The sequence below is a fragment of the Ostrinia nubilalis genome, chromosome 9, assembly GCF_963855985.1.
Source record: "Ostrinia nubilalis chromosome 9, ilOstNubi1.1, whole genome shotgun sequence".
Taxonomy (NCBI): domain Eukaryota; kingdom Metazoa; phylum Arthropoda; class Insecta; order Lepidoptera; family Crambidae; genus Ostrinia; species Ostrinia nubilalis.
Window position 1 is genome coordinate 877808 of NC_087096.1, and position 15973 is coordinate 893780.

At 37.4% G+C, this 15973-nt stretch overlaps 1 protein-coding gene across 1 annotated transcript in view; it reads right to left on the reverse strand.

Moving 5' to 3' along the window:
• The window catches only part of LOC135074351 (allatostatin-A receptor), a 153682-nt gene that overhangs the window by 97427 nt on the left and 40282 nt on the right, over positions 1 to 15973 (reverse strand). Inside the window, exon 2 of the mRNA XM_063968606.1 lies at positions 10412 to 10444. The gene's annotated coding sequence lies outside the window, so the exon portion shown is untranslated. The remainder of the gene's footprint in view (positions 1 to 10411; positions 10445 to 15973) is intronic.

The window sequence follows — 15973 nt, forward strand, 5'->3', positions numbered from 1 at the left end:
TCCGCTTTAATGGAAACCAGGCCTAACATGTTCTTTTGAAACACTTCGCTCGAGGCGCCATATTTGTATGACGCGAACCCGACAAAACTAAACAAAGTTTCAAATCTTTGCATGAAAGTTCAAAGTAAACTTTATTTAGGTCAGCGGCGTAAAAATATGATTTATGTATTATCTATGTACAGTCGACAGCATATTGCAGCAAACTTTATAGTAAAATAGCACTTATTATAAGGGAACGAGATGCCACAGAGTCTACGTTACCTACTAACATATTTACTAAAGAAAGAAGAAGTATTTTTATGGGAGGCAAACGAGCAAACGGATCACCTGATGGTAAGTGATTACCGCCGCCTATAGACATTCGCAGCGCCGGGGAGTTACATGTGCGTTGCCAGCCTTTGTGGTATAAGTACGCTATCTTCTTAAAGATTGTAGGTCGTAGGTAAAGGTTTTCATCATAAATGACTGGTCTTTGCCATCAGTCATTCTCTACTATTTCATTCATTCAAATCAGTGTTTTGCTCCTTTTTAGAGCAGTGTCTACACTGAGCTCTCTGCTTTTTTGCATCGCTGCGGCACAAGGCTTAGCGTAGGATTTTCTCTTTATTGCTTGTAATGTAGGTAATTATTTTTCTGCTCCTCTTGTGTTTGTTACTCTTACTTTTTGCTTATTGTGTGCCAATGTGTTTTGCAAATAAACCTGTTACCTATCTATGTACTTATAACTTTTTTAAATATTAGTTTACTTAACCTAAACTCAATACCGAAGACTGGCAAGCTTCATTGGGTATACATAACATACCGTCTGAACTACCATTAAAACTTTTCTAATATCACGTCAAGCGCTCCCATTTGCAGGGGTGCGTGACAGTTTATATAAGTTTATATGATATAAATTCATTTCAATAACGTTCATATTGTATAATAAATGTATGTTATAATAACACTTGATATATTTTTTTAAGATATAATGTTTACTTCATATAATGAATCATTTCTAATAATGTCATTTCAGATACCAATCATAACGCATAAAGACATTTGATATAAACCTTACTTAATCTAAGACTCACTTGATGTAATTTTGTTTAAATATAAATAATATTTCATATAACCATTACATAAAATAAATATTATTTGTTATAACGACTATTTGGTATACTTACTCTTTAATTGATATAATTTCTGATATACATATATCTACACATAACTTTTAGTAGGTATGTTCTTCTTTAGGTTGACTTATAAATGACTTTAGTGACAAAAACGAATCGCCGTAAAACCGACTCCACGTAGTCTTGTCTGCCCTACCCCTAGAGTGTAATTTAGAAGCGCGTAGGCACGGAGGGGCGAGGCGGCCCGCGGGCTGAGGAGCAGGTGGCTGGAAGCGAGGCGCCGCGGATGAGGCTGGCCGGCGAAGCCGGCCAGCAAGCCGAAGACGCGGTGTCGAGCGAAAGCCATCTGCGACGATTAGCACGCGAGGGACCGCCAGAGCCCCGCAGTGCCGGAGCCGTGACAGAAGTCTCAAGTTTTTAGTCAAATTTGCATGCTGCATGCCTGCATGCCTGCTTGCTTGCTTGCTTGCCTGCTTGCTTGCTTGCTTGCCTGCTTGCTTGCCTGCTTGCTTGCTTGCTTGCCTGCCTGCTTGCTTGCTAGCTTGCCTGCTTACTTGCCTGCATGTTAGCTTGCTTGCTCGCTTGCTTGCTTGCTTGCTCGTTTGCTAGCTTGCTTGTTTGCTTGCTTGCTTGTTGCATGCAATGCTTATTATAACAATTGAACTTTAATTGTAAAATAGGTACCTACTTGTTATATGATTTAAGTTTTATAGGAAAAGAATTTTATCTCATTTGATTGTTCGACATTTTATTTTTATATGATTTGAATGTTATTTGTTTTAAATAGTATAAATTGTAAGTTTTATAGAAAATATTCATTATATCAAACCATTTTATATCAGTTGTTAGTTATTTGTCTTAAAATTATTCATTTTAAAATTATATTATTCGTTTATTATAGTGAATAATTATTATATTAAATGATTTTATATAATTTGATGTTATATCCTCTAAGTATTATATGATATGTAGTTATATCATACATTACACACCCCATTTGCAGCGGTTGAGTATGTGAACCTACAAGAGAAATAGGAAGTAGGTTCCTTCTGTATAATGAATATTTATTTTGTTCGTTTCAGCTTAGAAACGTCCACGGTTGGAAAAAGGCTTCCCCCATGGATTTCCACTATGACTGTTCCTGGACTGCCTTCCTCCTTCACAAGATGGATTTTAAAATCGATTTTCTATATAAAAATATTATGTTGCGATCAGTCATCAAATATTTTGAGTTTGGTTTGTCTCAAAACTGATATCGCGTGAACTGCAATCAAGAACTTGAAACTAACGGCTTCTAATTACTTTTGCTACTCTGAATAACTAATTAAGTCCTACTTAATTATATCTAAACCAATCGTTCCCAAGAAGATGACTGTTGTTGTGTTGGTGTCGTTGTGGATAAAAAAAACTAGCACAACTAGAAAAGACTGATCATTGCTTCTTGGAAGAAGTTTACTTAGGATCCTTGGCGGAAACGATTAAACTTTCTCACTATGAGACATGAGCAAACTGTGCTTAACTTTGGGAGCTCTAAGCCTAGCCGCAGACACAGACTTTTGTCGGCCGATAGTTGGGCATAATGTATTAAAGTGCGCAAATTGGTATCGGCCGATTCTTTTCCATAAATTACAATCAGGCCCAACTATTCGCAGACTAAGCCTAGGCGCAGACCGTCGACTGATAGTTGTCCGATAGTTGTCGTCGTTGGCCGATAGTTGGGTCGGGCTTGTTAATCAGTATGGAAATGTAAGAACGTGCGCATATTGGTACCAGCCGATTCTTTTCTACGAAAAAGAATCGGGCCCAACTATCGGCCGAATAAAAGTCTGTACTCTACGAGGAGTCTAAGGCTGGGTTGCACCATCTTACTTCAACTTTAACAAACGTCAAAACTCTTGTCAAACTGCATACAAAAAGCACCACAAAAAGCACCAGTTATCGCTATAGTTACCGTTAAAGTTAGGTGGTGCAACTCAGCCTTAGAGTTTTATATCGATTGTGTGAAGTCGTGAGCTTACGATGTCTGCCTACATTATGGATGGCGTTCGTGGAATTTAGCATATAGATGTCATGCATTGAATTAGACTGACGTTTACCCCTTTAGTGGCCGCGTAGTTACTCGAATAAATTTATTGATGTTTTTTTTTTTAAGAACACGATACAGGGTGTAAGTTTTTTTTATCGTTACCTGTAACTGTATTTCTCTTGGGCTGGGTTGCAGCATCTAACTTTAACTTTAACTAACGTCAAAAATCTGTCATACTCTGTACAAAAATACCGTTTATTGTTGTAGTTACAGTTTTAGTAAGTTGGTGCAACTCATTCTTATTATTATAGGCTGTGATTTTTTCACAGCATAAAACTACATAAAATTACTTGATACACACTTGTAAGAAAGTTCTCCGCACTACCAACCGAACATTAATTCAAATAACAGGAATAATAGCCAAATCATTTATTTTCGTTAAGGTTATGGATTTCCGCAAAGTAACGCCTTATTCCATTAATTATAGCAGACGTGGATTTTTGGCGAGAACGTCTTCAGATAAATTAGAGCCAAAGCACACGATGCGTTGCGGCGGCGGTGCGACGCTGGTGCGGTGTCGCTGCGTCGTCTTACATAGAAATATCAGATTTATGATAGTCCGCGCGACCTGTGATTGGCCTATGATTGCGCCGGCGATGGCGTCCTGCACGCATCGGTGTGAAGAATTAGACGGGACGCGGTGAAGCGCGCGCGTCGCGTGATACGGAGAAATCTTTTCCGTGCGGCGCCGCAACGCATCATGTGCTTTGGCTCTTAGGAAATATATTTTTGGCCTGAAATCGAACCTGGAATAATTAACGATGATTTACTATGCTACAGTGATAGCTGCCTATTAATAAACCGTTCTATTTTTATTAGCGTTTTTTCGTTGCAATTAATTAATTAGCGTACTCAGTCAGCAGTTAATTACGGACTGGCATTAAAGTTGACATCTTTATCACGCGATCGGTGATAAAAAATACTGTTATAAATTTAGATTATATTAAATATTTGGGAAAGCTTTCTCAAAAGCAAATAATATAATAAATATATGAATATTTATAACGTAAAAAAAACGTTTATCATGGCTACTTCCAGTTTTTTTTAAACGAGAATTATTTTATAAGATTTGAAACTCGCGTTCCATTTCAATTAAAATAGTAACACACGTTAAGACTAACGCGACGTTTATTAATGAGTTACATTATGTACTCACGGCTTGACGTTTCGGCTGCGATGCTGCAGCCGTGGTCACAAGCAGACTGGCGGTTCGCGGCGTCGTCCGTTCGGGCGGGCTTGAAGATTTTCAACTACCCTCATATTGTCATTTGTTACACTACCACTAGGTCCACTAGTGATGTTACCACGACACACAACACTCACAGTATCCGTATTCGTATTCGTACTTGACCGCAAAATTCGCGGTTTGCATTTATTAATCACCGGATTCCACACTGGTGACGATTTATTTTGTTTTGACTGTTTCTAAAGACTAATTTAGCCACTTTTGCGTGAAATAGTAGCAAGTATTCTGACCGAATTTCTTCGCATTTATTAAAAAAGAACAACTTGGTATAGATCCTACGTATTAAAATGTAATGAGGCTAGAATTTTCAATTTTGCCAACAAGCAATCTCCGTTTCATTACAATACTTTGTAGGGCGGCTTTGATCTCGTCACAATGATCGTCGAACATAAAACTGGATATCACCCATTCTGACACGTACCGGAATCGTGTCGTCGGTCTTTAGAGATGCGGAGCGCGGAAGAACACGATCGTTGCCCGCTCGTGTGCAGGTAGCACGCGCCAGTAGTCTTTGGCAATATTAAAAACTCATACGATCGAATAAGCTTCTTAGCATCGACTTTGGATGTCTTTTTCTGATTTAAAGTAAAGGAGAGGGAAATATTCCTTTGGGTTAAAAGCATTATGGTGCAAGCCTGTGTCAAAATCTAAGAACCTTGTGTGGCAGGGGGCTGGCCGTATCTATCGTAAGATAAAAGGGCTCAAATTGGTTATCGAATACAAAATACGTCTCGATAAGCATAGGGAAGACTGGTAGGTCTTCTTTTGCTTGATGGACAGGCGATGGACTCAAAAAGAATGCCAGCACTGACTCTAAGCGAAAAACCGTGCTTTGTTCCCTTAAAGTTCACGTCTAGCAGAAAACTACCCATGGCTAAAATCACCGACTTTCGATAATTATTTGAGACTCTTCAATCTGCCTTAAAATCATATTTACAAATGTGCCGAACTTCGTTGGTGCGAGCTATAAACGGCATGCATGAAGTTTGCAGAATGGTTTGGTGATGCAACGATCAGCCATGAGAATAGCAGCCAACCGAAACTGAATATGAAATCACGTTGGTTGTTCCATGGAAATTGTACGTTGCTACTGAGAAATCCAGTTCGAATAATATACGAGTACGATGCAGAGAACTGGGATTCTTTATTAAATAATTATTACTACTCGTATTTATGCTACTAGTGGTGCCCGCGACTTTGTACGCTTGAAAGTATGAAGTTTGAATTATATTTCCCGTTTTTATTTTGCAACATTTTTCTTTATTTTCCCGTCCCTATTGGGTGTAGAATACCTTGCTCAATAAATGGGCTATCCAACACAAAAATAATTTTTCATATCGGACCAGTAAATACTTCCTGAGATTAGCACGTTCAAGTAAAAAATCTCTTCAGCTTAATAATATTAGTATAGAAGTATAGATAAGCATAGCTTGAAAGTAAATACGTTATTTCATAGAAATCTAACTGTTCTTGTTACTTAGAAACCAAGTTCAAATAACATACGATGCTATACGGAACTCTGTATTAAAAGGTATTGCATAAGCCGAGAGAATGTATCTTTGCAGTTAAATACGAGTTCATTTTGATAATTCCATGGAAATTCAACTTCAATAATGTACGATGCTGGAGGTTTGAACTCTGTATTAAAGGGCATTACTGATTCCTGAACACATAGACTATGCATTTTCGTAGCACGAGTAAATACGTAGTTATTATTTATTTATTGAACTCGTCTAGTGTACCAAATTAGAGTACGGTCATATGAATTTATATGAACTTGTCTAATATACCAAAGCACAGTACGGTCATATGAGTACACTAATGGAATGGAGGAAAGATTTGTTTTTTTGTATAAATTGAATAAGTAGGCTCTAAAACTACTAGACCAATATGAAAAATTATTTCACCATTAGAATCCTACTTTATTTCTAACTAGCTTTCCGCCCGCGGCTTCGCCCGCGTGGAATTTTGTCTGTCACAGAAAAACAATATCGCGCGCGTATTTGTTCACCGTTTAGACCTACCCTGGACTACGACAAACATTTTAAAACCAAAATCAGCTCAATCGGCCCAGCCGTTCTCGAGTTTTAATCAGACTTACGAACATCAATTCATTTTTATTTATATAGATAGATTATGATAGGCGGTAGAAATTTGCCAGGGCAGCTATCGTAGAATTAAAAGCATAAATTAATATCGATTGAACAAACTGCTGAGTGATTAAAAAACACAATAACTTTGAATGAAAAAGTAGAGTCGTACAACGCTTGCATGATATGCCACGATTTATTCTGAGCTAGAGCGAACTTTTTGTCAGTTGATATATGAACGTTGAAAGTTTTTCAAACCCGAAATTCTGCGTGAACAGCGAAGTGGAAAAAAGACGAATTGATAATTTATGACAGTGAACTGAGATGATATACAGCAACAACTTGAATTATAAATAAGGAGCATAAAATATTAATAATTTCTTGAATGATTTCGAATAATACGAAAAGTTACTTTTATAGAAGGAGTCTCCTATGAATGTTTAAAATTATACTACGCTTCAGATTGGCATCCTACATTTTAATATTAGTCTATTTTATGTATTACTCTATTTTTTTCTTACGTAAGGTTTTGTAACATCAATGACAATGAAATCAATTAATGAATAAATAAAGTAGACAATATTAAACTCACTATGCTGTTGCAGTTATTCAATCGCAATAAAACATTGCAAAGTTATATAAATCTAGTGAAGAAATATGAAATTGGATTCCCGGAGTTTACCTTTGAAGTCATAATCGAGTTGAATTGAAATGTAGAGCGAATTAATTTGTTGTTCTTATGAATTCGTAATACCAATAACTTGTCGAGTTCGACTTCAGTTACTTTAATCCTGTGCTTTGTACAGCGCCAAATGCATATAGTTCGCAACACGTCTTTTTTACAACTTTTTGATAACTTTGGGTATTTCGAAATATTTGACGTTGACTATACGGTCTGATGACAACTCTTAGAATTGCTAAAATCAAGTGGCAGTAGGCGGGGCACATAGCTCGTAGAGACGATGGCCGTTGGGGCAGGAAAGTTCTCGAGTGGCGACCACGGGCTGGAAGACTTAGCGTGGGCAGGCCTCCTACTAGGTGGACCGACGATCTGGTAAAGGTCGCGGGAAGAGCCTGGATGCGGGCAGCGCAGGACCGTTCATTACCTATGGAAAACCTTGGGGGAGGCCTTTGTCCAGCAGTGGACGTCATTTGGCTGAAACGACGATACAGATGACAGCACATCAACAAAGACAATGACAAAGAGGCTTATGCCCGTTTTCACCATCAATCCCTAATTTTTAAGTGACCAGTATGAAAGCAAAATGCCTGATATGTGTTACCATAGGGGTCACTTAAAAATGAAGGACTGATGGTGAAAACGGGCATTAGGCAGCTGTAATAGGAGCTATTTTTAACAAAAATGGAAAATCCGATGTGCTGTAGACAATGCAAGGAACAAGTTGTTCTCCAAACAATTCAAAATTAAAGATAACTCTTTCATAACTTTGCATTGCTTCAGCGTCAGAGTTAAAGCTCCATTTTAACGGCATAACACCTTTCTGAACCCTGGATCCGCCGAGGTATTGTCAATTATAGCTGTCAGTTGTAGACACCATAGTTAAGTGTAGGCTTAGCGATGAGAGCCATGGAATAGGGGTGAAATTAGCCGCAGGTGGATATTGCACGGCATTTGTCATTGTAAGGTATGGTATCTAAGTACGATTTGGGCAAGGCCTTGTAATAGCAAAAAAAGAAGGCTGAAATAGCTGTGGTGAGTTTTGCAAGATGAAAATTTAGAGCTCGTGAAGCACTTTCAGGACCAGTAATCAGTTTTTCGATATCTTGTATAGTTTAGAAATACTTGAGTGAGATCACTTATCATTTCCACCCTGTATACATTGGTACAATGTGACCTGTACCAATGTATTTATAAATAAGGATGTTAGCGTGTTTGTATAAAAATATCTAGGTATTCCGACGACGCCAGATTCGATATTTTTCCCTTCGCTTACAGTTTCGAATGGTCGACAGCAACTTGATTTCCACTACAGAAAATTACGGCCGTTTTTCTATTCCAAGATGGATTCCATTGTTCGAGGACCGTCCAATGCAGACAAAGGCAACTAATCTGTAATTAAAGAGCTTCAATGCAAGCAGCCGTATATCAGGCCATCGTGATACCCTTTTAGGAGCAATCTCCTAAACCAGAACATATTTATTTATTTATTTAAAGACTTTATTGCACACACAACAATGTTCTGTACAAAAAGGCGAGCTTAATGCCATACGTCATTCTCTACCAGCTGACCTTTAGCAAAACAGAGATATTTAGTAGGCGGTGCTAAAAAGCTACAAAAATGTACACAATATAATACATAAAATATTATAATATATATTTATACAAAATATATACATAAATACATACATATAATTTATATAAAATGGATGACGAGAGGTAAGGGAGGATAGGAGAGGATAAGGGAGAAAAGGAAAGAATAAGGGAGATCAAGACGACATGATGCGTTCAAGAAAATGTTTGCGCACAGAGTGTTTGAAAACAAACTTACTAGGAGCCTGCCTGATGTTCTCGGGAAGAGCGTTCCAAAGGCGAATGGAATTGAGGAGAAATGAATTAGAGAGGAAACCAGTGCGGTGGGAAGGAGTGGAGAGAAGGAGCGTGTTGGACGAACGAAGGTGACGTGCGTGCGTCGAACTCAGAAGTTTAAACTAATATTAGATTAATCTCGCATCAGGAGGTCCAGGGTCGCACTTATCTGGACGTTGACATAATTGGAAAGGATAGAGTAGATTTATTAAGTAAAAAAGCGGGGATTAGATAGCCTGTAGGAAGTCAACCACTGTGGCACTTTATGTAGTTGCGCAATTCTGCAACAAAAATGTTGCTGATAACTGTAAGTATAATACTCAAAATGCTGTTCTCAGCTTTACAAGTACGCCCGATTTCAAACCATTGGGCATGTAAATTTAGCTTAACGTAGCGTAGCTTAGCTATGATGTTTTTGTTTCCGTTCTACTCGTAGTATCGAATTTTTCAGCAAAGATTTTTAGTCAAGATAAAATAACAAGTTATTACAGTAGAAAAGATAATCAAACTACCTATGGACATAATATAGCATAACAATGTAATACATTTATACTCTTATGTTGTTACGAAATTCCGAATTCCATAATAGAATCATCTGGCTACTCCGTGGGTCGTACCAATATTTATACGACCAAAAATATTCCACATTGTGTACTGAGTCAAGTAAGTCAAGTACTGAATCCACACAACAGCTGTTACGAAATGTCTTCCTTGCGACTATTATTGGTAGGCTGTAACTCCTGATTAGTGTAAAAGGGTTTCCGTATGGTATTTGTTGAACGATTCTATTGGCCTTTATCCCGAATATCCATCTACATATTCGAGTTTACCGCCCGAGTGTGCGACCCGCTTATGTGTGCCACGCCTTTACACAATGCAGTGATAGAAATAAGATCTTTGTATAAAAAATGTATTCTCAATACTTTATTGTTTAGGTCTGACAATTTAAGCAAAACAATGCGGACCCAGTTAGGGCAGAGAAACTTTTAAATGGAGGCAGAACGATCATAGCAATTTTAAATAGATTAAATTAAGTGTTTGAGCGCTTAATCCACTAAATTACTTGTTGTTTGCTGTATTTCTGTCGTCATTAGATTCTAATAAATAATAGCGTATTAGGAACCGAATTGACAAACAATTTTAATTATAGGTAAACCAAATAGGTACACCTGTCTAAATAGATGGCACTGGCACTTTTGCTAATAAATAAAGACGAGTTACATTGACATGCTACCTCTAGTGATTTGAGTAAAGCTATTTTTAATTGTAAATCTTGTAACGAGACAGTTCAATCTCCATTTAATAAGTAACATTGCCATTACTTACTTTAGTATCCGCTTCAGTGACGCAATTGCAAATCTGAAACAAAAAAAAAACAAACTGTAAGAGCCACAGCACATAACTAATGATTATGTGGTTGTTTTAGCATCGGCGATCAGCGAATTTATTATAGAAACTGAATGCAATGCATCAACCACACATTCAACCGCACACTTAAAAACGCCAAACGTCACGATCGCCAGTTGCTAAAACACGCGATTTCGATACCGCGTCCGAGTCGCGAAATCGCGATGCTGCATCGATAAAATCACAAAATCGCTGATCGCTGATACTAAATATAGTGTTTGGCACATGTGCTTACATGTATAGATCGTTTCATCCACAAAGGCGCGTTCCACCATTCTTCCGCTAATGTTTGAGTGTTATCGGTACACGTTATATTATCCATGAGTGTACACGCGCACTACAATAATGACGCTCGGATTCATCATCATCATCATTTCAGCCATAGGACGTCCACTGCTGAACATAGGCCTCCCTGCTACCTTTACGATGTCATCGGTCCACCTTGTAGATCGACGTCCCACGCTGCGTTTTCCGGTACGCGGCCTCCATTCCAGAACCTTGCTGCCCCATCGGCCGTCAGTTCTGCGTACTATGTGCCCTGCCCATTGCCACTTCAGCTTGCTAATCCGTCGGGCTATGTCAGCGACTTTAGTTCGTTTACGAATTTCCTCATTTCTGATTCGATCTCGCAAAGAAACACCAAGCATAGCCCTCTCCATAGCACGCTGTGCAACTTTGACGCTCGGATTGCTCGGATCAAACTCACCGCAAGCGCGCTTCCCTCGACCAAAATTGGTGGGGCGCGTCTTCGTGGATGAAACGATCTATAAATAGTGGAGACTTCTGAATATACCCCAGTTACATCCAGCCCTACTGATGTCCAAATGATCTTAAGGTAATGAATTGAGATAAGGGTCTTAGTCCATTGGCTTTTGATCAAATAGAGTGGGTCCTGGTTTTATCATGGCATTAACCGACTTTTCAATTTCATATGTCAATCTCTGCCAATGCCATATGTGATGGCTGGAATGGCCTTGAGACTTTATGAAGCGTTAGCGTCTAGCATGTCTAGTACAGACAGCGTGTAAACCTGAACAATTGAGACTCTTATGTCGTTGTAGTAGGTGTTATTTTGCAATAAGATTGTGTTGTGTTGTGTTGTTGACTGTACGTCAATTAACATAGATACCCTGTGCTTTATGTCACACGCGACTGTGTACATAATTTCTTCTCTATCAAAAGGAATCATAATAATATCATAATGTGGGTAAAAAATATTTTTGGATATAGCATATTGTTGTGAATGATGATGTCACTCTCGAAGGAATGTAATGAGTAGTTTAGCTTGGCTTAATTGGAACTAAGTAAATACGGAAGAAAAATTGTTTATTGGTTTTTACAAAGGCAGAAATGTAGAGTTAAAAAGAAGTAGTACGTAAGTTGAACAAAAATGACAACCACACAGCGCACACAGAATTTATGCCCTAGGGAAAAATCTATGTCATCGTTAATTGATGCGTTGTTTTCAATGAATTGATTTATTGTTTTTAGGGACGAAGTGAAGTGATCACGAATTCAAATCTAAATCGAAAGTCACCTTGTTTTAAAAGTACTTATTTAACTGTTAAAGAGAGAAAGAGAGAGAAAAAAACTACTGAAAAAACTTATCAGTACTAGCATTTTAATCGTACTTTCAAACTCTTACCTAATATTATGAAAGCAGCATACCCTATTTTACTTTATGGATGAGAATAGAGACCTTAACAAATGCTGAGTACTACACGAGGGCCGTTGAGGAGCCCCGATAAAGGCTCTCGATGATTTATGCCCCTTGCCCCGCGGTTTTGACCCCGATTAAGATAATTTACGAACAAGTGGGTGGACCCTGAAAAATGGATAGAACAAATTGTTTCATCATAGGAAAGAAACCATTTTCTATTATGAATAGAAGATGAGCGAATTACGGAGATGAAATGAGATTGTTATGATAAATGTATAGTGAATTGCTTGTTTAGTTGTAATACAACAAGTAAAGAAATACCTACAACAAGTTGGAAACGTTATAATTCTGGCAAACTTTTCATTTGAATTTCATTTAAAAGAAGGAAATGAAAATTATGACTAGAAACTTAAATTTCCAGAAAAGCATGAACTCTTAAGTGTCTTTCCTTGTTACAACAATTTTATTATTAAGTTTAAATGTAAAGACGACCCAAGAAAAGGAGAAAGGTAAATTCTATTTATGATCTTTAAAAAAAGATTTTTTATCGTATTTTTTTAAATTAGTAGGTACATTTATATGCAAAATAGGCACAGTTAACATTAATGCAAACACTTCATATTTCAGACGTTTTAATCAGTTGCAACATGGCTGTATCATTTAACCTGCTTATCCAGAGCCCGATAAAGTTTATCGTGACTGGAATTATACAAACATCTGGCATTGACAGCATGACGGGTTTATCTATGGCAATTAGGAAAAACATACCAAACCATCACTATCCGAATTAATTAATGTTGTGAACAAACATCTAGCGACCCGCAAAATATCCACACTTACCGAATACCCACTCTATATTTTTTTCATTAGGTGTTAATTTGTAAGAATAATCTTTCTTTCTTTCTGAAGTAAAAGTATTTTATTTGCCAACAAAAGGTTTATAAATACCTAGTCTGTTCTTCTAGCGGCTGCTGCACTAAGCTGTGCTTGTGTTCATATTTTTTAAAGCACATCTTTTAATCGAAAACTAGTGTATGGGTTCTCATTTTGTTGACATGGTTTGATACACACATTTTCACATACCAGATTTTAGAGTAGGTACCTAACCTATAATCTTATTATTCCCTTAACATCTTCACAAGTTATTATAGGTAACACGGTCGTGATCGTTTTGTCGCAAGAAAATCCATCTTCCCCCTTCCTATATTCTCAGCCCAAATATTATCACGCTTCTTTTAAAAGTGCCAGTGATCTATCACCCTACATCCCCGCGTCCCATCCATCACACCCCTATACCAGGTGCAAACTCCTTTGCGAATGATAACCCTTCCACGATCGAGTCAAAATGGCGCTGTTCACGCCGCAATTTGTGTGAAAGGTCATATTACTGCACCCGTAAAAGCCCGTAAAAGTAATGGACTCGCTCAGGGTTTCTCAAAGTGGTACGTTTTAGAATGGTGTTGGAAAATGCTGCTTTAAGTAAACTGCATTAAGTTTATTTTTAATACAAGGAGTAGAAGGTAGAATATTTGCATTATTTGGAGCAAGAGCGGTCGCGTAGTGTATCGTGTAACGTACCTACGCAGGTTCAAATTCTATTGGGGCCATGAATGTGTAATGATGACGAGGGTACAAACACCCTAACTACCTTGTGGACGTTTATAGCACCTACATTCCTGTATGCATTCTTCTTAATTCTGTTTTAACCAGGGATTGAGTAGGTAAATGGTAGTAAATAGTTAAAAAAATATTTTTTTTTGTCTCTCCCACATTACAGTAGTTTTTAGATGAGTTAAAGTACATAATAAATAATTCTATCGTTATTTATTTTTCACACTTCACGGTCTCCTGCCTCTATAGCGCTACACAAAGGCTACCCTCAAGTTCTCGGAATTGCCGCCACGGGCCAGACTTCTAATATCTGTTATTTTATTTATTTGAGAAAGTTAACAACACCTTAAAAATATTTAGGTTTTCAGAAACAGATATTGTATGAGGTAAGGGTATCTACTAATTTTTAGCTGTTAGGAAGTTGTCTATCATAGTCCGTGATTCTCACTGTGGGGTATTTAATGCAATGAACATCGTGACTGCGACAGGGTGGCACTAATCAGTTCTTCGAGTCACATGTGTAGGTATTATGTATTTTTTTATGTCCTGTTGTAATATTTTTCATGGTTCAGTACTTTGGAAACGGCTTGCAGTCTTCGGTAAAAAGGTGACTCAGTTTCTTGCACTGCTTCTTTTTTATTGTTCTAAGCAGTGGTGGGTTAAAGTAATAGTGGGACATGTAAAGCGCTTTTTAAAAGCCTATGACTTTTAGTAATTTAAAATGTTGGCAGGAGAGGCACCCGCTGAAAACCAGCGTCAGCGATTAATGCTGAGCGGGGCCTTTTTGGCACAAAAATATGCGTGTATAGTTTTAAGTCCCTTTGTTCTGTTTTTTATTTTCTTTTTGTGTCAAATAAAGTTTTTCTCATTTCCATTCTTATTCTTTTATGACTTTTAAAATTGGAATAGTTTGAGAACCACAGACATGATGAGCAAGAAGCTCTCCGCTGATTCCATGTAATGTTTTGATTCAAAGCGAGCTCGCGTCAAAGGTAACTGGTAACTGACACAGTCTTTTTGTGTAACTAAGGCTGAGTTGCGCCAACTTACTTTAACCGTAAATATCACATTAACCGGTGATTTTTGTATGGAGTTTGTCAGATTTCTGACGTTTGTTAAAGTTAAAATAAGATGGTGCTACCCAGCCTAAGGCTGAGTTGCGTCAACTTACTTTAACCGTAACTATCACATTAACCGGTGTTTTCTGTATGTAATTTGCCAGATTTCTGACGTTTGTTAAAGTTTAAATAAGATGGTGCAACTCAGCCTAAAACTTTGAAACGATTTGTGATCGCTCACTGTGAAAGATGACTCACATTACTGCAAACGCGACATTTTTAAGAGACTGCATAGAGGCTCACGCATGCATGATATAGCAACCTTAATTCCAGTGATGTTTATTAAAGTATGTGAGAGTTTTTTGGCGCAGGTTCCACGTGCCCAAATATTCAGACAGAAGCTTTTTTAACTTTTTTATTTTTAGAAATTCTTTCACTGAAAGTAAGCTTAGCAGGTATTTAGGACTGTAACTATATCAGTAGTAAATTCAATTCCAAAGAAACCTTTTCTGTGATAAGCCCACGGACGAAGTTTCGCGAAAAAGATCTAAACTATTAAACAAGGTTTTTAAGAAACCTACGGCGAGACGAAGAATAAATAAGTCTAGGAATAGACCAAATCCTGAGATTAATCTTAAAATTGAACTTAAATTGGCCACAATCTGAAATTTATAGTTAAGTTTACATCAAATTTAGTGTCATTTTATTAAAAGGTGTTGAATTTTAGCATGCTATGGGGTAATTTTATAGTAAGCACGTCAGACTTTATATTTTTATTGTAAAATCAGCCTTATTAGAATTACATAAGATGCCATAGCGGTAAGCATGACGTGCTGTGACTTGTACGTGCCCAGTAACTGATGTTAATTTGTTTCAGCAAAATAATGCTTTGAGCATTTTCTTTAATAATAAATCATTTTCCATGTCCAAGGTACTAATTAAGTAATTAGGTTTTATGGTTGCTATTATTTCATAAATCATGATTATTATTCCAGAAAAATAACCACGATTATAGTTAATAGCTCGTACACATACAAAAAATAAGCAATTTGTGTAACATGTTATCGAAGTTGCTGTATAGTAGTTCTATGGTAACTTTTATAGAATTGGTAGCAATTTGGCGCTTATTGCAAGACCCATTAGGGTGCTATA